This window comes from Cetorhinus maximus, chromosome 2 (assembly GCF_964194155.1).
Source record: "Cetorhinus maximus chromosome 2, sCetMax3.hap1.1, whole genome shotgun sequence".
In the NCBI taxonomy this organism is placed as follows: Eukaryota; Metazoa; Chordata; class Chondrichthyes; order Lamniformes; family Cetorhinidae; genus Cetorhinus; species Cetorhinus maximus.
Genome location: NC_135880.1, coordinates 123,330,818 through 123,347,494, shown reverse-complemented (window position 1 = coordinate 123,347,494; position 16,677 = coordinate 123,330,818).

Below are 16,677 nucleotides of genomic sequence, written 5' to 3'. Positions count from 1 at the left end.
GAATTTCAGTGCTAGTGCAATGCCCCAGTGACTGGCTGATCAAATCAAGCAGCATGTTCCTTCATTTGTTCATAATAGGCAGAGTACAGGTTGTACCCAGCCAGCCTGTATTTGCAAAACCCAAAACAAAACATTTACTGTTAGATGTGATTCAGTGATTAGGCAGCACTTGTTGAGCAATACTGAGTTTGTTAATAGCTACACTAACAACCAATTTAAGATAATCAGTTAAACTCGTAATGTGGCTCATCTATACTTGCTAGAGGTGATATACATTCACATGCAGGCACCCTTTCTCTGCAAACGCAAGAAATTTGTTCAAGCCTTGCACCTGTGGGATAAATTGTTGTGATCATTTGAAATTTGGCATTCTTACATTTGTCCTGATGAGTGCAAGATACAAAGCTTTGGCAACATGTCTCCCTTTTCAGCAATAATAACATAATCCTTTAAGTACTGGGCAGTGTAATGGAGTGGCAGAAAAATGTACGTAAGAGTGATTTTGATGCATGATTATGTGATGTCAAAGTACAATATGTGGCAGAATTGGTGGCATTTAGTTATATAGTCACAGATTTCACTCATTACAAAATGGTTACCACTTTCCAATGGCACAAAACTAACAGTATAACTGCTCAGTGAAGTCTTGCTCCGACTTTGAAATTGAATATAATGAAAACCATGGATTTATCCATGTTACACCACTTTGATTTGACACCATCTGAAATATAAACTCCAGTGCAGTGTTAATGCATTTAAGGAAGTGCTCAAAAGACTCCCTAAGCACTTAGTAAACTTATGCAGAGTTGTGCTAAGTGTCTTTAGGAATATGTAACCTGCTATCCATGTTCTACAAACAGTAATATTTAATGGCCAGGAGCAAAGATCTGTGTATGCATTTAGAGATGTATGAACTTATGAATTAGGAGCAGGAGTAGGCCACTCGGCTCCTTGAGTCTGCTCCACCATTCAATAAGATCATGACTGATCTGATTGTAACCTCAACTCCACATTCCTGCCTATCCCTGGTAACCTTTCACCCCCTTGCTTATGAAGAATTTATCTACCTCTGCCTTAAAAATATTCAAAGACTCTGCTTCCACTGCCTTTCGAGGAAGAGTTCCAAAGACTCATGTATCTGCGGAGCCCTTTGCCAACTGTGAGCTTTCCATTTGGAATCAAGCAATATAAACAAGCTGCTGCCTGCTTGGAATCTCATTCAGTAGTTATCAGTCTCTGACTCTAATTTGATTATATCATCACATAATATGAAGCATTTTGTGTCTATATTGAAACCAAGGTAAAGTTTCCAATTTCAAGATAAGATTTGTATACCGTTCTTCCGCAACTGTGAATATATTTGACAATGGGAAGTCATTTTATTTTTGGTCAACATCTGTTAAGATAAAATGACAGTATTGTCAAAATCAGCTAATTGGAAACAGCAAAGTTATTGGAAAGATGTTGACTGGATTTTGCAGCCAGCAGTGAAGCAACAGCGGACACCACTGAACTCAGAGAAAGCTGCCCACAAAGATCTATTGATCTCTGAAATGCAGACTTCCCTTTACACAAGTTAATTTAAACCTTGCACAAAGCCAAAGGGATCTCCAGGCATGCAACCACAGTGATATCAGCAAGTAGGGTAAACAGCCAATCACATTTAAGTATTCTCAAAGACTGCAGACCAGGGAGTAAAAGGGATGAATCCCTTTTCTTCTAACTTAAAATTTCAGAGAAATAAATGATTATGATTGAATAAATATAAAAGCTAAAATGAAGGTAAACTTAAAAAAATATATACAGGGTATGTGGAATTTTTTTATCATAATGGAGAAATTCAACATTCCACTAGTATAAAATTAGTTTTCAGTGCTTTTTAAATTCATTTTTTCGATGTGATTTTTCTGGCAAGGCCAACATTTGGTGTCCATTGAGTAGGTGGTGGTGAACCATATTCTTGAACCACAGCAGTCCATCTGGTGTAGATACACTCACAATACTATTAGGAAGGAAGTTCCAAGTTTTTGACCCAGTGACAATGAGGGAACGGTGATATTGTTCCAAGTCAGGAAGGTGTGTGGCTTTGAGGGGAACTTGCAGGTAGTGGTGTTCCCATGTGTTTGCTGCCCTTGTCCTTCTAAGCGGTGAAGGTTCATGTTTGGAAGTTGCTGTCAAAGGGTGCTTTGGTGAATTGATGCAGTGCATTTGTATATGGCACACACTGCTGCCATTGTGCATTGGTGGTGAAGGGAGTGAATGTTTATGGTGAATGGGACGCTGATCAAGTGGGCTGCTTTGTCCTGGGTGGTGTTGAATTTCTTGTGTGTTGTTGAAGCTGCACTCATTCAGTCAAATGGACAGTGTTCCATCATACTCCTGATTGGTGCCTTGTAGATGATGGATGGGCTTTGCGAAGCCAGGAGGTGAGTTTCTCACTGCAGAACTCCCTGCCTTTGACCTGTTCTTGTAGCCATGGTATTTATATGGCTAGTCCAGTTCAGTTTCTGGTCAATGGTAACCCCCAGGAAGTATTGATGGTGAGGGATTCAGCATGGTAATGCGATTGAACTTTAAGAAGAGATAGTTAGGTTCTCTCTTGTTGGAGATGGTCACTACCTGGCAAATTTGTGGCACAAATGTTACTTGCCACATATCAGTCCAGGCACCCTGTTGCATATAGGAATGAACTGCTTCAATATCTGAAAACTTGTGAATCATTCTGAACACTGCAATTATCATCAAACATCCCCATATCAGATCTAATGATGGAGAGAAGGTAGTTAGAACATAAGAACTTAAGAAATAGGAACAGGAGTGGACCATTCGGCCCCTCAAGCCTGCTCCGCCATTCAATAAGATCATGACTGATCTTCTTGTGTTTCAATTTCCACGTTCCTATCTAACTTCAATAATCTTTGATTCCCTTGCCTAACAAGAATTTATCTACCTCTGTCTTAAACATATTCAATGGCCCCACCTCCACCACCTTCTGAGGCAGAGAATTCCAAAGTCACACAACCCTCTGAGTGAAAAAAATTCTCCTCATCTCTGTCCTAAAAGGGAAACCCCTAATTTTAAAACAGTGTCCCCTAGTTTTGCACCCACCCACAAGGGGAAACATCCTTTCAATGTCCATCTTGTCAAGGCCGTTCAGGATCTTGTATACTTCAATCAAATCACCCCTCACTCTTCTAAACTCCAGTGGAAACAAGCCCAGTCTGTCCAACCTTTCCTCATAAGATCAACCCACTCATTCCAGGTATCAATCTAGTAAACCTCCTTTGAACTGTCTCCAATGCATTTATATCCTTCCTTAATTAAGGAGACCAAAACTTCACATAGTATTCGAGGTGCGGTCTCACCAATGCCTTATATAACTAAAGCATAACATCTTTACTTTTATGTTCAATCCCTTTCGTAATAAAGGATAGCATTCCATTAGCCTTCTTAATTACTTGCTGCACCTGCATACTAACTTTTTGTGACTCATATACTAGAACACCTAGATCCCTCTGCACCTCAGAATTATGAAGCCGTTCTCCATTTAAGTAATATTCTTCTTTTTCGTTCTCCCTGCCAAAGTGAACAACTTCACATTTTCCTACATTAAACTGCATTTGCCAGATCTTTGCCCACTCACTCAACCTATCTTTATCCATCTGCAACCTCCTTGTGTCCTCTTCACAACATACTTTCCTATCTTTGTGTCATCTACAAATTTAGCATTTAAATCTAAGCCATTGATGTAAATTGTAAAAGGTTGAGGCCCCCATTACAGACCCCTGTGAGACTCCACTTGTCACATCCTGCCAATCAGAAAAAGACCCATTTATGCATACTCTCTGCTTTCTGCCAGACAGCCAATCTTCTCTGCATGCTAATATGTTACCCACTACACCATATGCTTTTATGTTCCGTAATAATCTTTGATGTGGCACCTTATCAAATGCCTTTTGGAAATCCAAGTACAGTACGTCTACAGGCTCCCCTTTATCCACTGCGCATGTTACTCCTTCAAAAAAACTCCAATTAATTGATTAAATATTATTTTCCTTTCACAAAACCATGCTGACTTTTCCCAATTGCCTTGAGCTCTTCTAAGTGCCCAGCTATAACCTCCTTAATGTTCGATTCTAATAACTTCCCCACAACAGACTTCAAGCTAACTGGCCTATAGTTTCCTGTTTTCTGCCTCACTCCCTTCTTGAATAGAGGGGTTATACTTGCTACTTTCCAATCTGATGGAACCTTTCCAGAATCTAGGGAATTTAGGAAAATTAACACCAGTGCTTCAACTACCTCATTAGCCACCTCTTTTAAGATCCTAGGATGGAGTCCGTCGGGACCCGGAGACTTGCCAGCCTGCAGCTCCATCAATTTGCTCAGTACCATTTCCCTAGTGATTTCAATTTCACCAAGTTCCTTTGTCCATTTCACCTCCTGATTTGCAGTTATTAATAGAATTTTTTTTGCATCCTCTATAGTGAACACAGACGCAAAATATTTGTTCATTTCTTCTTCCATTTCCTTATTATCTACTATTAACTCCCCACTGTCACCCTCTAGAGGACCAACTCTCACTTTACTTACTCTTTTCCTTTTTAAATACCTGTAGAAACGCTTGCTATCCATTTTATCCAATTCTAGCTAGCTTCCTCTCATACTCTAATTTCTTTCTCCAGCTGAAACTTTTAATCATTCCCTGTTGTTCTTTATATTCTATCCAATCACCTGTCCTGCCACTCACCTCTGCAGAGTTGTATGCTTTTTCCTTAAGTTTGATGCTTTCCATAACATCTTTAGTTAAACACGGACAGTGGGTCCCCCCCCTTAGAATTTTTCTTTATAGAAGTAATGTACTTATTCTGAATACTCTGAAATATCCCCTTAAATGTCTGCCACTGCTTCTCTATTGGTCTATCCTCTAGCCTAGTTTCCCAGTTCACTTCAGCTAACTTAGCTTTCATCCCCACATAGTTGCCTTTATTTAAGTTTAAGACTTAAGCAGTCTTAGACCCACTCTTCTCCCTTTCAAACTGGATGTAAAATTCAATCATATTGTGGTTGCTGCTACTTAGGGGTGCCTTCACTCTGAGGTCATTAATTAATCCTAGTACATTACATCATACCAAGTCTAATATAACCTGTTCTCTGGTTGGTTCCAGAACATGCTGTTCTAAAAAACGATCTCAAAAGCTTTCTAAAGGCTCCTCATCCAGGCTACGACTGCCAATCTGATTTTTCCGGTTTATGTGTAGATTAAAATCACCCATGATTATTGCCCTCCCTTTGTCACAAGCACACAATATTTTCTCTTGAACACTTTGTCCTACACTGTGGCCGCTGTTAGGGGGCCTGTAGACCACTCCCACAAATGACTTTTTCCCCCTATTATTCCTCATCTCCACCCAAACTGATTCTACATCCTGATCTCCTGAACCAAGGTTATCTCTAACTATTGCACCAATGTCCTCTTTGATTAACAGTGTTACCCCTCCACCTTTACCTAGCTTCCTATTTTCTTGATTGTCATGGAGCCTTCAATATTAAGGACCTAATCATTGTCATCCTGCAGCCACGTCTCCGTAATTGCTATCAGATCAGATCATATTTATTTACTTCAATGTAGGCCATCAATTCATTTATTTTGTTATGAATGTTACGTACATTCAGATAGAGAGCCTTCAGTTTTGTCTTTTTGTTACCTTTGTAACATTTAGTCTTGATTGTATTCTTAGATTTTTTCTCTCTGTCCCTTCCTGCCATTCTCTGACCCTCATTTCTCATATTGCTATTTTGCTCTCCTGTCTTGACTCTACATCTTGAATTACTGCCTCTACACAAGCTTGATCCCTGACCCCTCTTGTTTAGTGTAAAGCCTTCTCTACTTTCCCGGTTATGTGATATGCGAGGATACTTGTCCCAGCACAGTTCAGGTGTAAACTGTCCCAACGGTACAGCCCACACTTTCCCCAGTACTGGTGTCAGTGCCCCACAAACCGGAACCCACTTCTCCCATACCAATCTTTGAACCATGCATTTGTCCCTCTAATCTTATTTGCCTTATGCCAATTTGCACGTGGCTCAGGTAATAATCCAGAAATTATTGCCTTTCAGGTTCTGCTTCTTAATTTGATACCTAGTTCCTCATACTGACTTTGTCAAAACTCTTTCCCAGTTCTACCTATGTCATTGGTACCTACATGGACCACGACAACTGGATTCTCCACCTCCCACTGCAAATTCCTCTCCAGCCCTGAGCAGATGTCCTGAACCCTGGCACTGGGCAGGCAACACAGCTGTCTGGACTCTCGCTCTTTGCTGCTGAGAACAGTGTCAACCCCCCTCACTATACTATCCCCTACTACCACTACATTCCTTTTTGCTTCCCCCACTTGAATGGCTTCCTGTACCACAGTGCCATGGCCAGCAAGCTCATCCACATTGCAGACTTCGCTTTCATCCACACAGGTTGTGAGCACCTGTTTGACACTTGCAAAGCCTGAGGCTCCTCCCCTTACTGTCTGCTAGGTCCCACTACCTGTCTTACTGACAGTCACATCCTCCTGTCCCTCACTGCTGACCCTCTTCTAAGAGGTGTGACTGTCTTCTGGAACAAAGTATCCAGGTATTTCTTCCCTTCCCTTATGTTGCACAGTGTCTGCATTTCGGCTTCCAGATCAATAATCCTGATCCAGAATTCCTCAAGCTGCTTACACTTCCTGCAGACGTGTTTGTCATGGATCGCTTTGGCATCCAAAAGCTCCCACATCTCACAGCTGCAACATTGTTGCAAAAGCTGAAGATAGTTGGGCCCAGGACACTAACCTAAGGAACTCCTTGAAGTGATGTCCTGGGGCTGAGATTATTGGCCTACAACAGTCACAGCCATTTTCCTTTGTGCAATGAATGATTCCAAACAGTGGAGAGTTTACCCCGTGATCCCCTTTGACTTCAATTTTACTCAGGCTTCTTGATATCAAAGAACAAAGAAAAGTACAGCACAGGAACAGGCCCTTCGGCCCTCCAAGCCTGTGCCGATCATATTGCCCGTCAACTAAAACATTTTACACTTCCGGGGTCTGTATCCCTCTATTCCCATCCTATTCATGTATTTGTCAAGCTGCCTCTTAAACACCACTATCATACCTGCTTCCACCACCTCCTCTGGCAGCGAATTCCAGACACTCACTACCCTCTGCGTAAAAAACTTGCCCCGCACATCTCCTCTATAGTTTTCTCCTCTCACCTTAAATCTATGTCCCCTAGTAATTGACTCTTCCACCTTGGGAAAAAGCTTCTGACTATCTACTCTGTCCATGCCACTCATAATTTTGTAAACTTCTATCAAGTCGCCCCTCAATCTCCGTCGCTCTAGTGAGAACAATCCGAGTTTCTCCAACCTCTCCTCATAGCTAATAACCTCCAGACCAGGCAGCATCCTGGTAAACCTCCTCTGCACTCTCTCCAATGCCTCCGTATCCTTCTGGTAATGTGGCGACCAGAATTGCACGCAATATTCCAAGTGTGGCCTAACCGAGGTTCTATACAGCTGCATCATGACTTCCCAGCTTTTATACTCAATACCCCTGCCGATGAAGGCAAGCATGCCATATGCCTTCCTGACTACCTTATCCACCTGCGTTGCCACTTTCAGCGACCTGTGGACCTGTACCCCCAGATTCCTCTGCCCGTCGATGCACTTAAGGGTTCTGCCATTTACTGTATAATTCCTGCCTGTATTAGACCTTCCAAAATGCATTACCTCGCATTTGTCCGGATTAAACTCCATCTGCCATTTCTCCACCCAAGTCTCCAACCGATCTATATCCCGTTGTATCCTTTGACAATCCTCTTCACTATCTGCAACTCCTCCAACCTTAGTGTCGTCTGCAAACTTACTAATTAGCCCAGTTATATTTTCCTCCAAATCATTCATGTATACTACAAACAGCAAAGGTCCCAGCACTGATCCCTGCGGAACTCTACTAGTCACAGCTCTCCATTCAGAAAAGCACCCTTCCACTGCTACCCTCTGTCTTCTATGACCAAGCCAATTCTGTATCCATCTTGCCACCTCACCTCTGATCCCGTGCAACTTTACCTTCTGTATCAGTCTGCCATGAGGGACCTTGTCAAAGGCCTTACTGAAATCCATGTATATAACATCCACTGCCCTTCCATCGTCAATCATCTTTGTCACTTCCTCGAAAAACTCAATCAAGTTAGTGAGACACGACCTCCCCTTCACAAAACCATGCTGCCTCTCGCTAATATGCCCATTTGCTTCCAAATGGTAGTAAATCCTGTCACGAAGAATCTTCTCCAATAATTTCCCTACCACTGACGTAAGGCTCACCGGCCTGTAATTTCCTGGATTATCCCTGCTACTCTTCTTAAACAATGGAACAACATTGGCCATTCTCCAGTCCTCTGGAACTTCACCCATAGCCAGTGAGGATACAAAGATTTCTGTTAAGGCCCCAGCAATCTCCTCCCTTGCCTCCCTCAGTACTCTGGGGTAGATCCCATCTGGCCCTGGGGACTTATCCACCTTAATATTCTTCAAGACGCCTAACACCTCCTCTCTTTTGATCTCAACATGATCCAGGCTATCTACACACTCTTCCCTAGACAAATTGACCGCTAAGTCTTTCTCTTTGGTGAATACTGATGAGAAGTATTCATTTAGTATCTCTCCCATTCCTTCTGGCTCCACACACAGATTCCCACCTCTGTCCCTGAGTGGGCCTACCCTTTCCCTGGCTATCCTCTTGCTTTTTACATATGTATAAAAGGCCTTGGGATTTTCCTTAATCCTGGTTGCCAGTGACTTTTCATGACCCATTTTAGTCCTCCTGACTCCTTGCTTAATACTTTCTTTATATTCTCCATGGGCTTCATCTGTTCCCAGCCTTCTAGCCCTTACGAATGCTTCCCTTTTCTTTTTGACTAATCTCACAATATCCTTCGTTACCCAAGGTTCCTGAAACTTGCCATTCTTACCCTTGGTCACACTTGATCAAGTACTGCCCTGGTGTCAAGAGTAGTTACTCTGACCTCACTTATTGGGCTGAATTTTCCCTCATCAGGGGGGAAGTTGATGGGCGGGCAAGTATGGGCGCGCTTCCGATTGGCCCCCCTGATCGGAGGCTCGACGCCATTTTACATGGGTGGACCAATTAAGGCCCGCCCCACGTGACATCCGCAGGGAAGTGCTATGCACTCCTTGTGCGGGCGGGGGGGGGATTCCTTAAACTGAGAGTACGCTCTTTTGCGTATGCACACATAAGAGCTCATTCGCCTCCCTGAGGCTAAGTGCAGCCTCAGGGAGATCGGCTCTAAATGTAAAAAAGATAAAAATAGAAAAATTAAATTTCCCTTACATGTCTCCTAATGCGACAATGTCACATGAGTTGGGACATGTCCATAATTTTTACAAAATCTTTATTAAAATTTTTAAACGCCTACATGAAACCTCATCCCACAGACACCCACATCCCCTAAATGAATTTTTTTTAAATCCATGCCATTACTAAGATTGCCTATTCTCACCTCCATAACATCATTCAGCTTCACGCTCACCTCAGCTCAACTGCTGCCAAAACCCTCATCCATGCCTTTGTTACCTTTAGACTTGACTATTCCACCACATTCCTGGCCAATCTCCCATGTTCTGCCTCCATAAACTTGAGTTCATCCAAAGTCCTGCTGTCCTTATCCTAACTTGTAGCAGGTTCCTTTCACCTATCAGCCCTGTGCTCGCTGGCCTACATTGGCCCCCATTCATGCGAAGCCTCATTTTTAAAACTCCCACCCTCATTTTCAAATCCCTCCATAGCCTGGCCCTTCCATATCTCTGTGATCTCCTACAACCCCACAACCCTCCAAGGTATCTGTGCTCCTCTAATACCAGCCCCTCGAATATACCCAATTTTAATTGGTTCATCATTGGTGGCCATGCCTTCAGCTGGCTGAGCCCTGGAATTCCCACCCTAAACCTCTGCATCTCTCCATCTTATGTTCTTCCTTTAAGACACACCTTAAAACCTACCTCTTTGGCAAAGCTTGTAGTCATCCATCCGAATAACTCTTGTTGTGGCTCAGTGTCATATTTTGTTTTATAATGCTCCTATGAAGCACCTTGGGAAATGTTATTACATTAAAGGTTCTGCATGAATACACGTTGTTATTGTTGAGGAGCAGATTTGCAGTTAAATGCAAATATCCAAAAGTTGATGTCCAAGTTGCAGTATACCGCTGTTAGCCTTGCAATAACAGCCCTTCACTAGTTGCCTCACCATGCACATGTATTGAATGCCATGAAGCTGCAATATTGACCAGGTAGGTACAAATTAATCCATCGTAGATATTTCAGACTAGTAACAAGTTGTATTAAGTACTAGTAAGTACTCTTTTAGTTGTCTGATAATTGCTGATGGCTGATAATCAACATCTCTAACAATGAAAATTAATTATTACAAATGTGAAGTTTCATGCCTTCAGGTTTTGAGTTTTGTATAGTGAAAGTACTGCTCCACCAGTTTCGAGCAGGTGACCTTCTTGCCTGCTCGGAAGAGCAGGTTAAAATTGGACGGGAAGCGAGCAGGACCTTGGCAGTTAAATCCCATGGTTAACTGCCCACTTATGTGGTTTCTGCCATGTTAAAATTAACTCCATAGTGAGGACATAATAAAGAGTCAGACTATGCCTACAGCTTGAAAACAATTCAAGTTAGAGCGGTGTAGATACAGATATTTAAAACAATTACAAGGGCAAAGGTGTGAAGTAGCCTTTCTAGAAAGTCAAACAGTTTGCAGTAGTTCCTCAAGAGTTTATGGTAACAATGGGTGTTTTAAATGTCAGTTTGGTGTGTGGTTTCTCTATTAGTGAAGAAGCTAAATCTCACATCCACATTTATGGCACAAAAGATCGAAGAGATGAGTGGTGGCTGTTTAAATCCATAAGGTGACACAAAATTTCAAAGTAACTTGAAGTAGTCCAATACTAACTCTAAGAAAATGTTGACTTATTAAATGGAAACATCTTTTTCTTTTACCTTCACTTGCAAAAAGGCATTCACACATGAAGCTTTTCTTCTTGTTTTCTTTTCAATTACCATTAGTGACATGTAATCTCCTCTCCTCCTTTCGCCACCACTTGATCTGTCATCAGCATGCTGTTTTCTCTTTCTCCAGTGAAGAAGAAATGGTCTCTCCAGCAGGCTGGTTCCTTCAGAGCTGGAAAAGAAAAAAAAAAGATCAAAAAGCACACTTGCAGCAAATGTCAAGAGACCCCTGTAGAGCCATTTTTACCTCTTGCTGAGACTGTGCTGGACTCCAATAAGCAGCCAATTGGTGGGGGATGAATTGTATATATTGCCTATTGTGTTTCAACGCAGCCCAGCGGAGGCAGTCAATTAGGTCATAATAATACAGAGCAAAACCCAAATAAACATGTCGATGAATGTAAGAAAATATCCATTATCTGGTGTTCGGAGTTTGTATGCAATACTCACCAAGTTTCATATTATCTTCAAAAGCTAATGCCTACCTTCAGGGACGCTGTTATTGCATGAGACCCTGAGCCTGACAGAGACCCCACACTGATTCAGTAAAAGGACACCTTTGCAATAGTGATGGCTAATTCATGATCATTTTCTCAACTATATTGGTATTACTTATAGAAGACATGCCTTTCCATCATTGTACATGTGCAGTTTTGACATCAGATTAAGGAGGCAGGATTTTGTATGGCTGTTTCGTAAAATGTAGGGGCACCAGACCAAACCTTTACAAAAGGACGCCTGCATCAGGCTGGAGTAAGATGGGCACAATGGAAACAAGATTTGAAAGGACCTACCTGTACACCTTGCTTCAAACTTTAATAGAGGCAGAAACTTCGGACGGAATCATCCCAGATTTGCACTAAGCGCGGTAGCAGGCGTGAAAAAAGTTGTTTTACCCATGTCGGAAATGGTGGTTTTCGCACCGTATTGTCCCATTCCCGGCGTGTCCCACCTCATTAATAATGCATTCCTGGGGAACACGCTGGATTGCTGGTGCGGCAGCCTCTGATTCGAATGCCCCACCGTCACCTCAGTCCTTCAGTAATCCGGTCGCCATATTTAAAGGGTGCCCCTGAGCAGAGCTAACACTCTCTAAGGGATCAGAAGCTGCTGCAAAGTCATGGCTGCCAAAGGGAGGAAACACGCTGCCCCCAAGTTTAGTGACGCCTCCCTCAGCCACCTACTGGATGCAGTGGAGGCCTGCCATGATATCCTCTACCCCTGCTCTGGTCAAAGACCAGCAAGCAAGGTCACCAATCCAGCAAGGTGGCAGTGGTGGTCAGTGCCAATGCCCTGCAAAAGAGGACAGACACCCAATGCCGAAAGAGGATGAAGGATCTCCTTCATTCTGCCAGGGTAAGTCACTCTCAATTCACACACTCACAAACCCATCACACATCCACAGGGATCTCACCCTTCACTCCCTCACACACACCTTCATCTGTCCTGCGAATTGCCCATGACACCATTCACCACCCACAAATGCCAGGCATCCATCTCAACTGAGAAAAAACAGAAAATGCTGAAAAAACTCAGCAGGTCTGACAGCATCTGTGGAGGGAGAAAAAGGGTTAAGGTTTCAAGTCTGTATGACCTTTCTTCAGTTTTTATTTCAGATTTCCAGCATCTACAGTATTTTGCTTTTATCCATCTCATCTGGCCTGGCAAGCGTGCTGCATACACCATCTCCATCTGTATTCATGCAGGATAAGCTAGCACACAATAAAAGGGAGAGGTTGCACACTGCTGGAGGAATGCCCAACATTAAAATAGGTTCATCCAGCTGGCCCACAATGATCTGGACCATTCCTGTGCTGATGGTGAGGTCAGCGATGCTCAACCAAGTGATGCATCAGACAACCATGCTGTGAGTGAGTTCCCCTGTTCTGCAGTTCCCTGCCATGCACTAATTATCCCTCCTTGCTTTCGCAGGCACACCTGGGAAGCAGCCGGGGTCGGGTCCATGAACCAGGTCCTCGAGTCAACACCCAAAGATGTGCTGGCGGCCACCATGGAGACATTGGGGTCCAGGGCATCGGTACTGCACTGTTGCACAGGCTGAACTCCATCATGGATGCCATAGTTGGCATCCAGTAGTGTCAATGTGAGAGGGGTGCGGGCCAGCTCATTCTCACTCCAGTTTCCCCTTCGCCTCAAGGAGTCAGCCAGGGACCCTCAGTAATCCACAGGGAGGAGGATCAGCAGGTTCACACCCTGGGGCTATCCACCCAGGTGACTCCGGGAGTGTCGAGCCCATCTGAATGCCCTCTTCCTGTGACCCCAGCAGCTCCAGCTCCACAGGCCAAGGAGGTTGCGATTACCACGCAACAGGACCCCAAAAACAGACCAGGCCCACCAGGTCTCGGCCCTCCAGAGGTCTCCTATCAAGGTCATCACAGACAGGGCATAGCAGTCAGCAAACTGCCCCACCTCCGCTGTGGAAGTCGGAGGAGCACCAAGCAGCAGCATTAGGAAGGTTAAGAAGATCTCGTTACACTGCCTGGGCACGGGTGTTAATCTCTTGTACATAATGTTCACCATTGTAAATAAACTCCCAAGAATGTCGTTTTGCCTATGGCTCCTTATTCTGATGAACAGTGTTCATGATGCTCAGATGTGAAACATTGGTTTCTGCACAAGACAAAGGCAGGTGTCTCAGTCCAGAGCCCCTTCCCTGTGCATTGTGCAACCTTCAGACCAGAGTGATGGTCTGGCTTCACACTCACTGGACACATTACTGATGCCTACACCTCGATGGTGCTTGTCATTGCTGCCAGAGCCTTGTAGGCATGTGTTACAGAGTCCAATCATTCTCTCTGTGTGCTCTCAGCACCTTTGAGGTGTGGCTGATCCCCAATCTCATCAGTATCTGTGACCAGTGATGCTGTGCTCCTGAAGGGGTCAGCTGCTGAAGGCTGACAAAGGATCAGGTGCATCTAAAGTTTCACAGCTGCATCTCTATGATATGACCTTGATCAGAGAGCACAATCAAGCTGCCCTCAGCCAGACAGGAGCCAAACATCCACAGAGGCTGTGTGAAGATCTATGGAGTGTCCTCACTGCATGTCATCATCAACCTCCTGCAATCGAGCAACTATTAGGGCCTCAGCTGCATCTCCATGACATGAGCCTGAGCACTGAGGGTATGTGCGCTGCCATCAGCCACACAGGAGTCAAACGTTCACAGATGCAAGGTGAGGATGTCAGGACTGTCCTCACTGCATCTCGTCATCATCCTCCACAAAGCTTGTGGCTATGAGGGCCTCCCGAGCGCGCCTGCCTCGTTTGGCCAGTGCGATGGCCTCATCGCCAACATCCTTGCCTTCGAGGACCTCATCATCCTCATCCCCTTTGACATCCTCCTCATCGGCTGAGACGTGCAGCTCCTCCATTTCCATCTCAGCCAGGTCCTCCCGCCGTGGCAGTGCCAGGTTGTGGAGCATGCAGCAATCGACAATGATACACCACATTCTCTGAGGACTGTATTGCAGTGCTCCACCAGACCTGTCGAGGCACCAGAAACTCATTTTCAAAATGCCTATCGCTTGCTCCACCAAAATCCAGGTCGCAGCATTCATTGTACCATCATCAGCCATATCCTCTTGGGTAGCCCTTAACCCCAAGAAGCCAACCCTGTAGCCTATATAGACCCTGGTAGATGGCAGGGATCTGAGACGTGCTAAGGACGTGGAAGTCGTAGATGCTCCCTGGGAATCGTGTGCAGACCTATAGGATGCGTCGCACATCAGCTGAACATTCAGCGAGTGGAAGCCCTTGCGGTTGATGTAGTTGTCTGCATGTTGCCATGGAGATTAAAAGCCACATGAGTGCAGTCGATGGCATCCTGCACTTGTGGAAAACCTGAGATCTGCACAAATCCCAGTGATCTTGCTTCCTGGCTTTCCTGATTCCAAGCAAAATGCACAAAGTTCTGTACCTTCACGGATATGGCGTATGGGACCCTTTGGATGCACTTGTGCATGGAGGCTTGCGAGATTCCACATAGGTCACCTCTTGGGTGCTGGTCCAAAATTGAGCGCCGCAGTCACTTTTATGCCCACTGGCCCCCCATGTCGCCAATTTATGCAGCATGTGGCATATGTAACCAACCAGTTCCCTGCACATGTGTTGTCTTCAGCAACACTGGTTCTCAATCATCTTCAGGACTGACAAGTGCCATCTATAGACCTGGGTCTAGTGAAGCACCTACGAGTGATGGCTTACTGTGGATCTTCAACTGCGCGCACAGCAGGCCCTGCTGCCCCTTCATCTTGAGGGAGGTGCGCCACCCTTTGCCAAGCCAGGCACCTCTGCCACTCTCTTCTGCTTCTTCTTCACTCTCAGTAAGCCACGAGGCATACCGCTAAATCACCAGGTTCCATGATCCTGATGTTCTTCTCCTGCAAGATCAAAGAAGAGAGAGATGCATGGGTTGGCATAGGTGCGCTAAAAAACTCTCTTGGTTAAGCCTGGAGGCCTCTTCATGCATGCAGGAGAATGCTGGCCACATTTGGATGGCCAGTCTGTAGTGTGCTCATTGGCTGTCCGAAACCCCACCCACCTCCGCCCCACTCCACTTGACCGACTGGCAGCAGCTTCAGCCACTGGACTGAATGCTGTGCTCTCAGCTCAGACGCAGGCATTCTCCTAACCCGCTCTGCAAGGCTGCGCTGTTAGCTTGAACCATGATGGATACTGCTCCACACCTTAATAAAGATATTGCAAGGGGCTATGAGCACCTCCACCAGTGACTGCGTCATGGCCGCCTTTCATAAGGGGATTGTACAACTTGCCCAGGCGGCCAATTGCTCCCTAACTGGCACATTAATTTGCAGCCAGCATCCGAGGGGTGAAACAATCTGGAGCATTTGGTGGCACTTTCATGCTTTTGCGTTGTTTGAGTGGGCAGAAAAGCTTCAGAGGCCCGACTCCAAACACGTCAATGGAGCCGAAGCTGAAAGGTCTCAGCTGCGGAAGAATGCTCACTTTTGACAAACTTTTCCAAGTGCGTGGCCACTTCCCTCAACCCCTACCCCACCCCAATCCCCGGCATATGCTTAAGTACTTCCTTCAGTCTGTGCTGCCTTGCCCCCCACCTCCCCGGCATATGCCTTGCCACACTCCCAGCCTGACCTGCACTGGAGCCCTTGCCCTGGCACCACACTGGAAGCCAGCCAGGAAAAAGTGACTTGCCTGTGCTCCCTTCCAAATGCACGGCACCTCTTCCTTGACCTCCTACAGGTGAGGCTTGTGAGCACTGCGCAAGGCTGTGTGCACTCATCTCGTGTTCCCCTCAAAGTTCAGATCGCCTTTTAAAGGCAGTTGTGAATCATGCCAATCTGAAGTCATGCCACGTGGGTGATAAATTAGACTGGAAGATGGGGTGATTCCAGTGAGCAGGGCTGATAATGAAATGCTGAAGCATTGAAATTAGGTTCTCGACATGGGGCAGCAGGAAACATTGATGGGAGGAGCGGACAATCACAATCTGGTTTCATGACAGTGTGAAAACAATTTTTGGCCTTCTCGCCATATTGTTCACCCCCACCCCGCACCCACCATGTTGCTTGACGCAACATAGCCAGAAAATTTGGGCCTTAATTATG